Genomic DNA, 19,240 nt, shown 5'->3' on the forward strand with positions numbered 1-19,240 from the left:
ATTACATTACTAGATACGGTTGGTTTACTAATATGCAATTAAAATTTTCGTCTGTCTATCAAACTGTCCTTCGGTGGCATAAGATGAACATTTTGACAACCTCTGTCTACTAGGGTCTGTTATTACAGTTACCCAATTGGCCACAAACCACAAAAGATATTATCAAAATGATATCTAATTAAGTTTTACGTTTTTTGTTTTAATTGGCCCAATTTTGAAAATTTAAATGCTAGTATATTCTTATGAGATTTTATATAATATTTATATCTATGTACCTAATTTATGTCTCAGTTAATAAGACTTGTAAACTGTTAAAAAATCTTGCAAATTTTGGAGTCGATTTTGGGAAAATCCAATCGTATAGGAATACCCTGTCAATACTATTTCAATCAATTGAATTGGTTAGTGATTTATTTCCACAGATCTACATAAATTAATAAGCAGAAAGATGTCTCAGACAATCAGAAATCACATTTAATTATTTGAATTTTTTATCAGTTTCAAAGGTAATAATTAACGAAATAGAGATCCATAATAACCTTAATATAATCAAACAACAATGTCACCATGGGACATCTTTATTTGCCAATATCTTACTTCAAAACTCTCAAACGATTAGTGATGTACATCGACATTATCGATAAAAATATAAACAGGGACAAGCACATACAAGAGGTCCTCATCGCAATCGATAAAGGGCACACGCATCAAAGCTAAACAGCCGAAAGTCGTTATCCTTTCTTCTCAACAATCGCTTTAATTACATTTACATCTTTTAAATACATAAAAGGATGTTAACAAACGATTCGTTTCGATTGTCTATCGAGTCGTGATTTCCTGTCGATGATATTTATCGAATGATTCAAGGTGCGTTTCGTTTGAATACGTTTTTAATGCAACGTTCTCCGGAAACAAAGGTACAGTTTTAATCATGTGCATGTAAGCATGTAACGTAGGAACATATCTATACTAATATGATAAAGAGGAAACATTTTTTGATTGTTTGTTTGTACCCTAAAGGCTCCAAAACTACTGAACTGATTTGAAAAATTATTTCACTGTTGGAAAGCTCCACTCTCCGCGAGTAACATAAGCTATATTTTATCCTTATACGGGTACTAGTTCCCACAGGACGAGGTTGAAACGGCGGAAAAACGATTAGTTCGGAATATAATTGTAGGTCGATATCTAATTGATGACACTTACACTTAGAGAGGGGACACTTACACTTACAGGTAGAGTGCATTCTGAGCTAACGTAAAAAATACTTATGTATATTCAAAACCAATTACTTAATAATGATTGGATAGCCTAATTGGCGATTAATACAAACTGGTATCACATACATAGTCAATTATGATGATGGATAATCCCCAGCAACAGATGCCTAGCAAAAATCATATTTTTATTGTTCTACTAACAATGTACAGAAATAGTATACTTTCGTTATCAGTGTACAAGTAAAACCCATTAAAGGTAAGCGTACAATTATTGGCGACGTGTTTTTATATTTTTTTGTTAAAGGTGCGAGCTCCCTTGATTGACGTGACCACTACGTCTTTTTGACGGGACTGACGTATTTTATGCGTAGCGTCTGTATACAGTGTGTTATGATTTCAGTTTTATAAAAGGAGGGCCTAATAAGCTTCGTAAGCATTTTTTTAGGAGCATTAATTTTGAGTAGTCAGGCAGCCAATTTATATCACCAGTTTGCGCTTCTTTTACTAATAAAATACACACACTAATACGTGTTTTTTAGAAATAAAGCCGCTAGCTATCATCAGCCACCTTATGATTACTGTCGGTGCGATTCGGCAGAAAATGCAGGCAAAGAAAAAGCTATCGTGCCTTTATACATAGCGCAAATAAGCCCCATTTTTGTCCCAAATGTGTATAAATCGCGGAAACTTAAAATTCCTTATTTCATCAATTTTAATGCATCTTACTACACCAAACACCCTATAGTCCCACATTCTTCACAGATGCGTATCGCCAACACATTATCGGTCGGTAATCGAACTCACTACGTTTCGCGGAGGTAACAGAAGCCAGCAAACGAACAAGAGGTAATGACTGCCCCTTAATTTAAAACGATCGACTTTAGCGCCGGTTATTACAAGCTTCGTAATTGCTAATTCTTGGTTATGCATTTTTTTTTTAATATTTTGTTCTTCGTGGTGTGTTTTGTGATGGTTTACTAGGTTGCTTATTTTTGGAGTGTAAATTGCTTGAGGAAATTAGAGCATTTACACATTAAGGTTTTAAAAGCTCTATGCTTGAAAGAAAACGAAAAAGACAAGACAGTAACACAGATGCTAGCTAGACGGTTTAGCCAAAATGTGATTGTGCACTCTAGCATTTGAAATGTTATAGCTTTTAGTTTTATTCGTGCTTTATACCTCAACAGTCAAGTGCTACATAATTATAGAGTTATATTATAAAAATTAAGCACTACCTCAATTACGTTTGAATGCATAAAGCCTTTGTATGAATATTACAAAAGCAATATACATAAAAATTATAGTTTCACTTAAAATTCAATGGCCAATAAAAATGTTTCATAGCTCACTTCAAAAAGAACATTTCAGTCAAAGTTCATGAGAACTAAAACATGCATAATTAAAACAATGGTTACTCTGACCTTTGGCTAATGCACTGTCTATCTGTATGTGATAGTTGATAGCCAAAACTGGTAATTAGTCCGTGATTAAACGCCGATATGTTGTATAAGCTCTCACGGTAATAGGGCTGTCTAGTTTATATCGAGTAATTATTTTTTTGTCGATAAGTAAAAATGTGGTCAATTCATTTTAAAAAGGGAAAAGTATCATGTATTTTTATATTATCAGTAAGAAAATAAGATATCGCCAAAATCATATGTTTGTAACAAAGTTACTTGAGACAAGCAATAGGTCCACATAGGTCAGTAGGTTAAGAAGGCTTTGTATTAACTTGTTCTTTTAATGCATTAACACCCAAAATAAGTAAAAAAAAATAACCCAATGGCATCAATTTAAAAATTATCAAAAATTGCAAACAATCCACTTTAGCAACTCACTATCGCAGACATCGAAAAATACCCCTATCTTATCGATAACAATCAGTGTCAGCCCTACTTCTCACATTTCTCAGAAGTCTCTTCAAAGTTTTACACCTAAAAGGTTTTAGATTAGATAATTATATGTAATGGGGAGAGTGATAGCCAATCTCAACTTCAAGGACGAAAAAAAGGAACAATTGTTTGGTACAAAGATGCTCCCGACGATTAAGCGGTAGCATTCCGTTTTGTGGCAACGCAGTGTAATTTTCTCGTCAGGAGTTTCGTTTTTTTTTGTGACATTCTGTTTGGCAGGCGATAATGGCTGGTAACGTTTTGGTGATGCAGCAAAATATTGGTTTGGTTATTGGTTTTTGTTTCATTTATAATTTAACACTTAGGTACCAAATGTGAGTATTTTGTAGGTACATACACCATTTCAATGATTATAAGTATACCTAAAGTACGATCAATACTTAGGCTGTTATCTAACTGCAAAATTAAACAGATTTCTCAACCATAACTCTTACAACGAACCAAACTCAATATTGCACACAAAATTGACTTGAACCTAAAAATAAAGCTAGACGTAAAACAAGACCTGCATTTACGTCATGCATCAATGCATTTATTCCGCATATCTGACCATTTTTTACTCCGAAAAATCTTCTCGTCTATAAATCAATAACTAAACAATTGCTTTGATTGATGGGTCAGAATCAAAGTTAAGTAGTTATACCTTAATTATAGACAACGGTCAGCCGACTACGCCATAATGTTTTGACATCACAATGGACGTTTATATCTTACTTTCTATGTGAAGCGTGAGAATTTGATAGTTGTTGAAGGACATAGGTACGTGTTGATATGTAGTTAACTGTTATGTAGTAACGTACGGCTAGTCAGAAGCCAGAAAGTCTGACACCAGTCTAACCTAGGGGTACTGGGTTGCCCGGCTAACTGGGTTGAGGAGATCAGATAGGCAGTTGCTTCTTGTAAAGCACTGGTTAGACTGGAAGCCGACCCTAACATAGTTGAGAAAAGGCTCGGGAGATGATGATGTTGTTTTGTAGAAACGTTTCTTATCCTTACTTGCCGTTTTGTAGATTATGGGCAGTCGATGAGATTCATAGATTGCTAGAAAAAAGAAGCAATGTAGGATACGTGGATTTATTTTACTACTAGGAAAGTATTTTCGGCAAAATGTAGGTAGATCTCTTGGCAAAGAGAGACCAGATTATTTTTCATATTTGTCATTTTATACTATTAGAAGTAAAGAATCATTGATTGTAATGAATCTGAAGAAAATTCAACAGACAGTTTATCAACGTTTTCAATAGACAGGCACTTTAGCACTCTCATACAATTTTCTTCCATTACCATCTGTTGCTCAGGCGTACACCTACAAACAGCTTAAGTTTTATACCATTAAACAAACACAACATATTTCAACAGCAAACAGACAGAACACACTTCAACATAGCCCTTCTCCGAAAAAAACAAACTATCTGCTTACAAAGGAACGGAACATAAAGACTTTTGACACGTGCTTCATACAAAGTAGAGTCAACGTAAATAATGTTAACGAGGTCAAGAAACATAATGTGTGTATTTCGCACTGTCGTAAACCGGCCTACAGCATAAGAATCAATCATCAACGTTTTGAGTTACGACCTTATGACGAATGCCCATTATAAGATAGACTGACTTTATGAAGGTGGGAAAAAAGTTCAGTGAATTTGCTCCTTGTTTCATTTTATTTTGTGTACTTTAGAGTACGCGCGTTATAGGCTAAGATTTAATGCAGACTGCAGGCTAAACAGTCCAACTGTTCTTCAGTACCTACTTGGTCGGTAGTTAGTTTGAAGGTCCTAATTATGAATCAGCCGATATCTGATCGATGCAATACGGGCACTAAGTACCATAATATCATAAATTCCATACTTAGTAAGAGCACAGTCAACCTATCAGCCGACTCAAAAGTTTGCAGTGTGCGAGGGGTCTTAACATCCTAGCGATGATGTCCTAACGTAAGAGTAGAACGATACTAATTAAATCACGACACAGTCGAATATCGTTCTAGAAAAATGTCCTGCGAAAACGTGTTTTAAATAAAGCTAGAATTGTCTGAAAAGATTAAACAAGTGAGTAGAAGTTGTGGAAATACCCCATTAGTAAGCAAGTACATAAGTTAACAATATTCTAGCTATACTGTTTATACACGTTTGTACGCAACCGCGTACCTACAATACATACTTTCCCAGGGCTTAGGCTAACTTCGTATAAATCAATCATCAATAATCAATCAAAATCAATAAATCAGTTAGTAGTTTTGGCCAGAAAACACCACAGACATACTTATAGAAAAATATTATAATAAGGATTCGAAGAACCAAACTTTTAAATAAGCAAAGATAATTTTAGCAAAAACAGCTCCCGTTAATGCCTTTCAAACAATAATTAAACAGAGATCAAATTGCAACATTGTAACTGTACCTGCTTATTATAAACATCTTAAATATCGGCTTGTTTCGATAACCTATAATTTTGTTTAAGGTTAAGAATATGATTTAAACATTTATAATTTTCGCTTAATTATTGATTCCCTTTGGTTAATTATTATTTAGGGGACTAGGTAGTTTTGTAATTAGATTAAAGATCAGCGTAATTGTTGATGTAACATGATACATTAAGTTTTACATTCTAGATGAAGTAGAATTCTCGTTAACTCAATATTTCACATCAGGAATTCTGTTATGATATTGGCAATATTTAGACATAAGCCTGAGTTTTCAAAAGTCTCTAATATCGATACACAACCTTTAAATAGATCATCTTAACTCCTCTTTGCACTACCAACCTCATTTAGAAACAATTACCACATTAATTTAAAACTTGTTCAATAAATTAAAAAGATTACGCTTCAAGCATAAAGATATGGGCAGACTAGCGACATGTTTCGATTATTGAATGAGCATCGATGCGACGATTCGATTACGTCCGAGTAGTGGGTACGATGCTCGCCCAGTGCAACGACGAAGTTAACAAGCCTTGCTCGATTGTACTTTTTGTAGGGGGTATTATAAATGATTGTATGTTCGATGTCGCCAAACCAGAGGTTCTAGCTTAAGCCTTATTGGTACGTTTTTTCTTCTGAATAGGTTTATTGGTCTGCAATTTAGGGAGAGTCAGGACGTCGCGTCGTGTCTTCTGTATTTCCTGAAATGTCGTCTTATGAGATCTTAGATAAGACATGATCTGTCATGTAAACATTACTTTAAAATTGAGATAAATATTTTGCAAATTGACATGAAATGGTGCATTAAGAGTAACGCTCTAAACTAGGTTTACCAATTTAATAGGAACAGAGGCTTAAAAAATTGTCTCTTTTGCAGTTTATTCTACGGATGTATTTCTAAGACTGCTAGCATCATCTAAACCACCATCCAGCACCCTCCCAGTTGACGCTAGTCGAACAGCGCACTATCGCGACAAGATCGCAGCGACAAATCGCAAGATGCGCCCGCGCTGTCCGTTATTCCGCACCGCTGCGCGCATGCGTCGGATCCTATCCGCGAACATATTAGTATTGTAACCGATCTAAAGGTTACCGTACAAAAAATATTCATGGCTCGTGATCATGTGAAGGTATTGACGGCTAATGTATGCAGCTTTGGAGTTTATTAATAGAATTTGAGGCTTCATAGATTGTGAGTGGCAAATGATGTCAGCGGTCTGGAAAATTCGAGTAAATTAATATAATGCAAAATCAATCAACACAACCTTATAAAGATAACTTGCATGACGGAATTCTTATTATGTCCTCTGCAATATTTTATGGCAGTCATTCAAGCAAAATTCCTCATAATATTCGTTGTCCGATCCAGAGCATACTCATACGAAAAATATTTAAAAAAGCCTCCTTAATCCGACCCCTAAATCAATTACCGGTCATCCTAACAATAAAGTACGCAAGAATTTACATTACACACTCCGACCACGTGACACTGAATTCTATACTAACGATATAAAAGAGGCAACATTTCTTTGCACCTCAAAACAGCGTATGTACCATCAAACCACCAAAAAACATAGACCTATCACGTAGGAACTGTCAACTTCAAACTTCGAACAAACGGGGGGTCGCAATAAATTGGTGATGCGCACATAAGTGATTTTGAAATTGTTATCGCGGTTGTACATTAGTGGGGCTTGACACGACCAGTCTTCTGTAAAGCCACGGCTTGTATTAGTGGCTTCTAATTTATTGGGAACGATAGTACGACTGACGCCGGCCACCCTGACCAAGGATCCATTCACACCAGGTGGGGAGGTCCGGCCTAATTGGAGTCGTGAGAGATGACATCTGTTTATTTTTTGTGTGGAGAAAGTTTTGCTGATGATTAGGATTTATGTGACTGAGTATTTCTTGACATTTCCGTATTATTTTTAAGTGAATTTTAATAATAAAATGTACCAAGGTACGAGGTAGCAGCGAACAACGTATATTAACCAATTAAATGATTCAATGCCACGATTTATTATGAACAAGATTGTTTATAATACCTATGTTTATTATCTTACTGCTTAATTGCTTTGCAATCGATGCAAACACCTTCAGACAACCAGTAGAGAGGTCAAATCAATCAGTTATTGTTCATTTATAAACACAGAGAATGCGAAGATCAAAATAAATTGAATCGCATAACAAAAACTATTGGATTGGAAATAATTAAGTTTCCTTGTATTGTGTGATTTCATTTTGAATGATAATTTATCATAATTACCTATAATGAAGAAGGTATTGTATAAAAACTTTATAAAGGATTGGGATATTCAGTAGGTACTGCAGACGCATATTTATAGAATGCATAAAATACAGAATTAAATCGAATCTGTCTTTTGAATACTCTGAATTATCTTTATTTTTAGACACTCTGATAAATGATGAGTGATATAGGTCACAATAACAAAAATAGCAAAAACAAAACACGATTTAAATATCACACGAACTTAAAACAAAGATGTCCATTGTCCATTCACGCCCAATTTCCTCTACATTTTTATTAACACCCCAAACCAGATAAACAGGATACGGAAAATATATTTATTTGTCCAATCATCAAATATAAGGGGCGTTCTCGGGTTACACCAAATGATTCCAGTACAATCGTCGTCGTGATTTGTAGCGATAATCTATACTAATAAATAACGCACTTCGGCCAAGATTGAGCTGCCTTGTACCTTTTGTTTGGTCACTTTTGGCTGGTCACCTATTGATTTATAGTGTTCAATGATTTTTTGCATTTTATGGTTCTTACTCGTGATTAACATGGCCTGATGGCAGCTATAGATTAATCAACGGATTTACTGGTTTATCTCGAAGATAGTCGCTTGTTTTTAAAAGTATTGTCTCTCGTTTAATTTGTTGCTTTATTATGTTCTCATTTTTAATGGTAATGCTTTCTGGTGTCGTTTTTTTACCTTGAATGTTATCTGTTGAATCAGGGTGTTTTAAGTTTATGTATCTCGCTTTTGATACGGTTTTATATGTTTAATGGCTCCATTACTAGTGTATTTTTGGATGGAATTTATTGATTAGAATTTTGCTTTTAAAATAATGTTGTTCTAAGTAAATTCCATAAAGAAGCAGTTTTTAGTATAACACTCGTGAATCATGCGGTCATTATAAATGGCCATTAACCATAAAACAGACACGTAATGGCGGCAACTATAATAAAAACAGTATGGCCATAAAACAAAGAGTTAGAACACCCACACTGTGCTACCTTTACCTCTACTGTGACTTCTAAGATTTTGCCTTTTAGTTGGCTAAAGAATTTTCTAGACGTCCGTATCAGAGATAGGTAGAAGATATAAAAATGGATTAATCAACAGTGTAACTATGTACTTAAGTACTAACTGTTATAGAAATTAAGTGCACTTACTACATTTTTAGAGTTGGACAGGATCCCATAAGGTGATTACTTTTTTGGAATAATTTCAATATTTGGCAAACGTCTTCAGGCATAATTAACGTTAGAGGAATGCGATGCAAAATACAGTAATTATAAAGTGGACGCATGTAAATTGCATAGTCTTCACCTTTAGAAACAATTTGTCTACTAAAATCGGTCATCCGACCAATTATTATTTTGACTAACTGTTTCACTACGCTGATTTAACAATTATCTCTTACGGTAAATCATTTAAATATTGTTTGTGCATTATTTAACTGATTATAATTGATGATCCTGATGACTGGTGACGTTATTTTGCAAAAACTTGATGGATGTTATGATGTGTGTTATATGTGATGTGTTTTTCAAACTGGACTTAAATAGGGGTGTTTGAAATAATTACATTATTTTTATACAGTCTCTGTGCATTCGTAGTAGTAGCTTGTAATTTTTTGATGAATAAAGTAATGTTTAGTATTAGTTGCCATATTCTGACTAACAAAGTTTTTTGACAAATACAGTAAAGTAACGTAGTATATTAAAATTAAATTAGCCTTCACTCTTTAAGTTTCACAAGCCATTTAAATGTTGTTTTCGAGTGACTTTTTATGCGACAACAGTCTTGCGTTTGCCATAAACGACAGGATTGCAAGAAAATAACTATCGAGTGTCATATAAAAAATGCATTAGTGTAAACGTGGTGTCAGAAACGCCGACGGACCAGTCTCGCTCAATTTCGCTTATACGCTCGTAAAACTACAAGGCGTGTAAAAAGCCTATAAAATTCAATTGACATCGGTTAAGCCCGATAATGTACGACCGAAGCACTGTGTTAACATAAATTGTCGAGATTCCGACATTTCTAGTCGTTTATCGGTTTTTAAGCATGTGCTGAAATGGTTAATGCAATTCTTTGGAGTTAGGATCGTATGTAAGGTAATGCAAATCATGGGAACGACTTCATAGTCAAATCGTTTGCTATTAAACTGGGAGATTTAGAAGTAACATTTCTGGTTTACTATGGGATCGTGGGCTCAATAGGATTGCGAGTATGCTAGTATGAATACTGTAGTAGAGGTATGGGAAGATTCTGTATTGCTTTAGCTTCTTTAGATGGTATAAAAGTCTCTAATGCTGTTTTAATGCTTGTCTTTGAAAATAAGTTGGATGGATGGATGGATTTTTATGCCTCTCTTCAGAAATAGAAAGAGTACCTAATTATCACTAGTTATGGAGCAACCTAAGACATTTAAGAAATTCATGAATACCAGACTGCTCTTGAATAAAATTTATTAATGACGAGGTGGGCTGGTAGTTTTTACCTACATAGTTTATTAAAAGAGTTACTATTTCACAATTCACGTAGGTCACTTATATAAACGTACGTTTCACATATTTAAAGTTAGTATAGGTTTACATGGACCAATAAAGCGGAGAACTTTTTACACCGAACATTTCGGTGGCAGTAACTATTTTTCTAATCCCTCTTTAGTTTTAAATCCTCTGAAATATGAATCAAACATTCCTTGGTTATCAGTCCCAAACATTTGATCAAACATTCATACAACGCTAACGAATCCCTCAAATATTTAACACGGAAACAAAAATAAAAGTCAAAGCAGTATTTATCTTAACACACTCAACCAAAATGTTTCGACAAATTTCTAATAGGTATAATAAACAAAATATTCACCCGGTTAAGAAGCTTGCTTGGCTTATTAATTTGTATAATACTGCCAACATAACTTGACCCCTATATAAGCTCTGGTACAATTGTACCACAGCTCAAAATATATTGGCCGATTGGTAACGATTCAGGAATGGTGCTATCATCTAAGGATCTGGGCCTTTTGAACAGGTAGGCGAGGGTTAAAAAAATGAAGTAATAATCCGACCACAAGCCTATGATAATCTGATAGTAACGCCATTTTGTCCTGTGTGGTTTTCTGTAAAAAACGTGTGACATGATTATCGTTACTAGGGGGACAAAAAAATTAAGGGCCGGTTTATATTTGGTCGGCTGTCTTTATTGCGACGCGGTTATAATGGACTTTGAAAATGTTTTGACTTTGATGTTGAGATTAGTAACACGGAAGTTTCTTTTCAGTTAGTCATGGTTTAAAATTATCAGCACGTTGGTAGTAAGCACATAGTTTATTTTTAACAGCGTATATTACGAAGAGCAAAATCATTTCTTATTTACACCTAATTAGGTACCTGTTTTCATACTAGGCTATGTTTTCTTGGCCTTCAAAAAAAAAATGAAAAATATTATCTTTTAGAATTTTCCACAGAAAAAAATAGTACCTACCCTATCTATCATATACATTACATTTATTGCGATAATTCTACAAACTTTATTGAAGATATTCTAAAATTAGAGTTATTTTTAAATCTACGTAAACGCTGCATGTAAGCCAACGACCGCCTAATTATAAGGGCGCGGTCATCGAAAGCAACAACGTTACAGATTAGGGATGAAAGTAATACTCACGATACGATCAGGGGTGTCTTGTTAGTCGCAATAAAAACGTTTTTGTGTTTAAGTGGCGCGATTTTTTTGTCGCACCGTCTCGACTGGCGGCAATTTGTCGTGGGACTGGATGTAAACGTGCCTTTATTGTTTTGACGTAATTATTTAATTTGTTTGGACTGTTTTATGTTTCTATTGATTTAATTTGGGTATGTTTTTAATTTAAGGCAATTGTGAACGTACTGATATATATAAATGTTACTGAGTAAATATAAATATGTACTCTTTCATGCCGATACTTTGCAGGTCATCAAATCTCACTTTAAATTAAATTATTTTTTATTGCATTTTCGCATCACTGCATCACCAAAAACCGAAACAAAAACATTACCATTCGAATTTAATTTAATCAGTGCTTTAAAAAAATTACATTTGCATACAAATGACTGGTAACAATATAGACTTATTAACATGGGTAACGAGACAAAATTAATTATACGTTGTGACGTATAATTTGGTACTGAGAGGGGCGGGTACTTACAACCTGCACTGTGGTCGCCATTGAAGTTGGAATGTGACGTCATAGCTCGTGTTTTGTTTTCCGGGGTACCTATAGTGTTGTAGTCTTTTGTTTTTGAATGATAGGTTTTAAATTTAGAATGAAGTGATTGAATGGTTAATTTGGGTCCGTGGCATGTCTTTCTTTTTGAGACTGCTTTGTTTGACGTCTTCAAACATAAACTGAATGTGCGAAAAAAGCTCTGTCTGTCTGTCTATCTGTCAGGCTTTCATGCCAAAACTATTGAATTATTTTTGACATAGATCGTCTAGAGTCTAAAAAAGAAAACATGGTTTTATCTGGCTGCGAGAAGTAGTTCCCTCGGGATGCGAGTGGAAATACGGGAAACAGCTAGTACCTATTATAAATACTAATTGATCTTGTAACGTACAAAAGGAATTCTTCAATACCGATGCTCTATAGGAACGGTAATACAAATGTATTCCGTATAAAAATCCAAAGATACTTAATATTCCGCTTAGCATCTCGTATGAACTGGTGTCAAGTGCAGCCGCAGCAAATTATTATGTTCGGCGCGCTGCGATTGTGCGATCTTCGGATTACATAGTGCTAAGACTAATAGAGTAAAGTTTGGGATGTATTCAGGAATATCTTCAAAGCTGTATATATATTAAAAAACAATCAATTTCATGCATTCTGAAAAAGAGTTAAGTAGCCCATAGGTAAATAAAAGTTGCAGACGTTTCTAAGATGAAATTTGATCAGAATAATTATTAGTTATGCCAACTGTTTCTGTCCACATGTGTAACTTTCCATACATGGCTAATATGCCATTCTTATGAATGGTTCATCATTCCAGGTTTCATTAAAAACCGTCCAGTAGTAAACCAACGTATAATTAAGTTTTTGCATGTATGTAAGAGTAACAACTATACCGACATACCATATTCATACATCTTTAAAAAAATTGCATATAGTATATTATTAGTGCATGGATAACATTATAAAATATTGTTTAAAGACAACATAGGTGGTAGTATTGTCATCGTCCATTTAAATACACCACAAAATGGTCACAAATAATATAATTAACCAGCCTCTCAGTAAGTCTCCACCTTAACGTGCACGTCACAATATTTCTAGCAAAAATGTGCTATAATTTAAAGCCAAGTATAATTTTCACTGCACAGCCAAGCTTCTTCAGTAAAGAAAATCATAAGACATTGTAAATTGTCTTCTGGCATCAGATTGCATAAAAGTGAGCTTAAATATGTGCATATTATTGCATTCATACAAACGTATAAAGACGTCAAAGTGTAATGGTAGCAGAAATAATGGTTTAAATAGTGCTAAATAATTAATTAGGAAAATATATTAGGGTAAAAGTATAAAAGATGTTCTATTTTATCCTATGTTATGAAAGAGTGTCTGTATTTGTGTTCACACTGAGTAAGTAGCTAATTACCTTTTAAATTGATATATGTTTCGTATTTCTTCTGAAATTATGCATTTACTTGTTTGTGTATTTTGTTGTGCCTACGTTTGTGATAAGTTATTACAATTACCTATTTTGTAAAATAACTAGTGAATAATTACATAGACACGATGAAATTAAATACATATTTTGATATCTAGGCAATATACAATGTTTAGTGATGGTAAAAGCATGTTTAATATGCACAATTATCGGAAACGCGTGTAATAATTTGTTAGGCAGTAAAAATAAACGAATGTTTGTTATTGGCTGAAGTAAACTCACAAATATTTTTGCAAACTGTACACAATAATATTTGATTCGACTTCAACGCGCACGCATGTATCTTTAAATATGTCTACGGTACCTATCAGTTCAGTGCACTACACGAGCCTTATCGAACTATTCCAATCAATATCGAACCTTACCCAGTTGTGTTAGAACTCAGTTTTGAAAGAACGTTGTAATAATCCTGAGAAGTAAAATATTGGTACTTTGTATAATTAATTAATAAATTGTTATCCATGAATAATAAAATGTACAACTTAATATGATATAAGTGAAATCCAAGGAAAAAAGATACGGTGGACGTTGAAAAGTGATCCCTCTTTACGTAAATTAAAATTTACAATGCAGTTTTATTGCATTGGAATTCAAATATTTTAGGTATTACGTATTGAGTTATTTAAACAAGAAATGGATGCATAAATTATGTTATTTTTCTTACTTTAAAGTCGAATAACTGAATTAGAATCAGTGTCACTAAAAGGAACAAAATTATTTACAAGAAGTTTAATGTAAAAAGCTCTCAAATTTTTCACCTCAAAAGCATAACAACAAAAAATTACAAAAATACTGTGAAAGAAAACAGGAAACAAACATTACGGACACTTATAGCGCCACCAATACCGAAAACGGACCTAAACCAACAAAAATATACCGGAAGACAAAAGATCGGTCCGATAACATTACCTAATCGATAATTGTATCTACGACACTTTGACTCACACGTTCCGTCGTAAAAAGGCGAGAAAGCACCATGATAAAACTATACTAGCAACAACATTACATCTGCAGACCAGTCAGTAAAAAACAAACGAGTCTCAACCTTAGTTCTAAGCAACAAAGTCTAGGTATGAATTTCCAAGGTGGTGGTATAACTTTGTGTCGTGAAGTCGCGAAGAGCACGGCAATAAAAAAGGTGAAATGTCTCATTGGAAGCGATGGTGGACATATACCAGATAAGGGACCACCGCAGTGGATATTGGTCCCATTTTTAGAACTGTTTTCCGGTACGAATTTTGTGTGAACACTGATATATGGAAGGTAGAGGTAGCTTTGGTTAAGGTGTTGTGGTGTACCCCTTATTAAGAACAAAGAACCCACACCCATGAATAAAGAAACGGCCAACATTTTTTGAATGTGACAAGTCTCCCATGTCTGACAAGTTCTTGAACGCCACGTATACATGTAGACTGCCTATGAATGCAAAACCTTCTCATCCAATCCATCCACTTTTCTAACTTATTTTTTTTTGATATTATAAAATAAAGGTTTCAAATAAAGATAAAGGTTTAAATCTAGAATATTGCTTAACAGTTTTTTTTGTAATTAAACTAGATCATAGAAAAAAAAAAACAAACCGAGTACAACAGACAACTGAACTTCATGACAACGAATATTTTGTAGAAATAAAAATCAGTTTGTAAAAAATGTACAGAGATCCTTCTTGAACTTGAAAAATATACTGAATACATGTTACAAAATGTTGTTATATAACGTGTATTTTCTTTTATTAATTGAGTGATAATTCGTAAGCATTGGACCCGACGGGCGACGACGGATGTAATAATGAAGTAGTATGTCTATAGTAAACTGTTTCTGAGGGACAAAAGTTGTACAATTTATTATGTTAGTGGTACCTTACCTATCATACTTACCTATATAAAAATCTGAATTACATAGATAGTAGATTTTTTCAATATTTTACAAATACACATCTTCCGACTCAATTTTCTCCCTAGACTTTAGACCCATGCAGATGATTACCTACCAGTGTTTTATACAGAGCGACTACTTACCTATCAGACCTATAAAAATTTTTCAACACATACCATGTTTTAAAAGCCTTTAAATGTTAACTCAGACACTGACATAGTAGTAGTTCTGTTCTGTTCTGTTACAGCCTTTTTATCGTCCCACTGCATCGGCACAGGCCTCCTCTCACACGGAGAAGGAGTAGTAGTAGTAGTAGGTATCCTAATTTTATATCCAAATAGACTTATACGTCAACAGGCTAAAACTGGAGAGGAAGAAAATCAGGAAATATCCTGATGGCATTCAAAAGTGGGGATCACATCTCACGATATACGATTACAAGATACTACGGCTAACTTACCACTTTATTTAGTGACAACCTGACGGAAATTAAACTCTATGCTTGGTGGTATTTGTCTATGGTGTCGATTGACGTGATAGAGGTTTAGGGCAAATTAAGTATGTCTTTATTTTCTATAGTTTATTTGAAAAACTTATTTATTTGAAATTTTGAAAAACTTGACGCGAAGAATTTTTTACTTGGTATTTTTTTTATTTGGTCTCTAGTGTTAGTTGAAAAATCACGTTTTTGTAAATTTTAATTAAAGCCTAGCTTAGCCAACAAGATGCGGGTCAAGTTAAACAATTACGAAAAAATGCTCAAAAAGGGCTAACAGCGGTAGACTTTTTTTAATTACTGAACACAAAAGCAAAACTATAACTGTGCATAAAACATACAAAAAATCTGCAAAATTAACGGGCACGTGTTTTAGCTAAGACAGGATTAGCAACAATAAATAAAGACCCGAAGATTTATACAGTTATCTAAATCCAAACGTAATAAACAGTAGCACGCTTTGAAACTCACTCATAAATCATACGACAAAAAGATTTTATAAAAATCACACTAACAAACAATTCCAAACTCTATACCCCTAAAATAAAGCTCATTTTCAAGTCAACACTAAAGAATAGACACTGGCTAACCAGGATTAAACGTCTAAAGAAACAGAGATCCTTGATTGGATAAAAAGACATGTCCCAAAGTTGTAAATCCATCATTGACAAAACACGGGTACATTGTCCGTTCCATAGATTTTGACCGCAACTGGGTGGGATAATTTTAAACAATAACTTTACATTTGAAATCCGATTATATTTTTCTTCTAATCCGATCTATGATTGAGACAAAGCTGTTTTGTTAGTGGCCAGACCTTTCTGCCTTGGCCTGTGTTTGTTTGGTGTTTGCACGGTAAACTGACTTTAAGTTTCAGGATATTAGCTAAACCTGACACGTATTGTCACTAAATGGGATTAAAGAAAAATTTACTTAAAAATCGCACGATTGGATGAACATCCTAACTCTATTTGAATCAAATAATGATACAAATCTGTCTGTTTATGGAAACAAAGGTATTATAACGGAAAGTGACAGTTTGTAAGAATTAGAATCGATTAGAATAGTTCATTGTTCAAAGATTCGGCTAGTGTCCGTCGTTTTCAACATAAGAAAGTAATATTTCTTACTTGTCCCATTGAATACACAAAGAGTTATTTGAAATTGTTCAAAAGCAATCACTATTAGGTACTATTCAAACATTGGACTCACGTATGCAAAAATAAATGGAATGATGGATTGACAAAAACCAATAGAGAGTTGCATTGCAATGACACTCTAGAAAACAACGGCGATTACTTGACTGGAATGTTGGTACATGAAAGCGAGAAACAAGATACAGATAGCCCATTATCCAGTCCTAGAATATTCATACAAAACAATGGGCGATCTCATGAAGATAAAGTTTGTATTAGTACTACAGATGAAATGGTAAAATTATGAAACAAATCAGATGACAACATGAGAAAAAATGTTAACGATGGTGCTGTTCATACAAAATATGATCCTCTAATAATAGAGATTAAAGAAATCATTAACTCCCTTGTCACCTGTCAAATTTAACTCCATCTGGACAAGGATTTATTTTTGTAAAGCTCAGTAGGAATAGGATAATGTTATTACTTTCCCATAGTTCTAAGTTTGAAAGTAAATTTGTTCAGGCTAATTTCCCATGGGATACGAAGGTGTGAAGTTTGGACAATTCCTTTGAGTTTATTTTGGATTAGCGAAATTTTGGGATACAAGGTTTTGTTTGAAGATGTCTTTGGAATGGTCGCTTGTGTTTTTAATTACTTTTGGGTTAAGTTGATCACGTTTGTTATTGTTTTTACTTTTGTTGGTATTGGCTATATTCTTGCCACTGTCAAGCGGTTACCAGGATCGATCAGAATTTTTTGCCGTTTTAAGTTAGTAAAATTATTTGGATAGAAACTAGGTACTATTTCTGAAAATTGCAATCTAATAAAGTTATTTCTTCTTCCAAAAAAATCAGTGGTATCTTCAGCATATTTTATTTAGCCGAAAGAGTAAGAAGTTTGTCGTGACAGTCTACATCAACGAATCTTCAATTTTATGAACTTTGAATTCCGAATTGACGGAGGTGTATCTTGGTATCGAAAGAAATATACGACAGTTGTATTGTGGGCGCCAAGATACAGTTTTATGGGATTTTCAACATATCTGTGGCAATGAATTGTGGCATCTCTGGAGATAGCTTCCGCGTGTAAGGTGGGAGGCAATTTTATTGCATGATTTTTGTTGTAGTGTTGAATTTATTGATAGTTTTAAGAAGTGTTATGTGAAACTTTGCAACAAAACGCATAACAAATGGCTAGGATGAAAGGAAAGGACTCTAATTTAAATACGACTTGTAAAAAAACTGACAATGTGTTTAAGGACTAATAGATTGGAAACTTTTTGTTTCAAAGAACTACTTAGTTATATTCCAATTTTGAAATATAAAACGTTTAACAGACAGTAATGTCATTCGCATGCAATAGCATCTTCAATTGTCTTATTCCTAACTGGCCACTATCCCAAAATTCAAATTTTAAAATCAAACATTTTACACCGATGACGTCATTATCCATGGCGCGGAAGGAACGAGGTAACACGACACGCAGAGATAATGCTTCGCCATACAAGAATTAAGCGCCAGGCGCCGCTTGTTCCTTCATCCAGAAACAACTCCACTGATGAAACGACCGCTTAATACGCGGTGACGGACACTACAGAACCTAATTAAGGCTTCAACCAACCAGTGTAACATGACCCGTCGTGGTACGTAAAGAAAGTGTGTTGAAAGGTCTAGTTAAATGGTCATGTTTGAATCCCTTATCTTATCTACCAGCATTGATTTTGAGATTCGAAATCTCGGTGTGCGGTTTCAAGTGTTGATAACCTGTTTGTTTCAGGTATTTTTTTAATGGGTTTGTTATTGAGATATAAGGTTTAGATGGCGATTTGTGTTCTTTTTTCGAATGCTATATTTTAAGTTTATGTGTCAGTTGAAATTGGTGCAAGCGACTTTTTTGCGTTTTTTTGCACTTGGTTTTATTTATAATGAGTTATTAATGCCACGTTTCATAATCTCATAACTATCATTAATTATCTTACTCGAAATCTTACACACTTTTAATATTCATCAGGCACAACTTAAAGTAATTGAAAAACAGTAAATACTTCTTAGTTTGCATATATGTAATTCTTAATAATGCTCATTAATGCCTAGTGCATACTGAATTCGTGGCGTTCGCATTCACGGCAAATGCCCTTAGTATTTAAAACTTAGTTCATACTCATTAAGATTGAATTGCATACAATAAATATTCCTAGAAATTG

The sequence above is a fragment of the Helicoverpa armigera genome, chromosome 18, assembly GCF_030705265.1.
Source record: "Helicoverpa armigera isolate CAAS_96S chromosome 18, ASM3070526v1, whole genome shotgun sequence".
Taxonomy (NCBI): Eukaryota; Metazoa; Arthropoda; class Insecta; order Lepidoptera; family Noctuidae; genus Helicoverpa; species Helicoverpa armigera.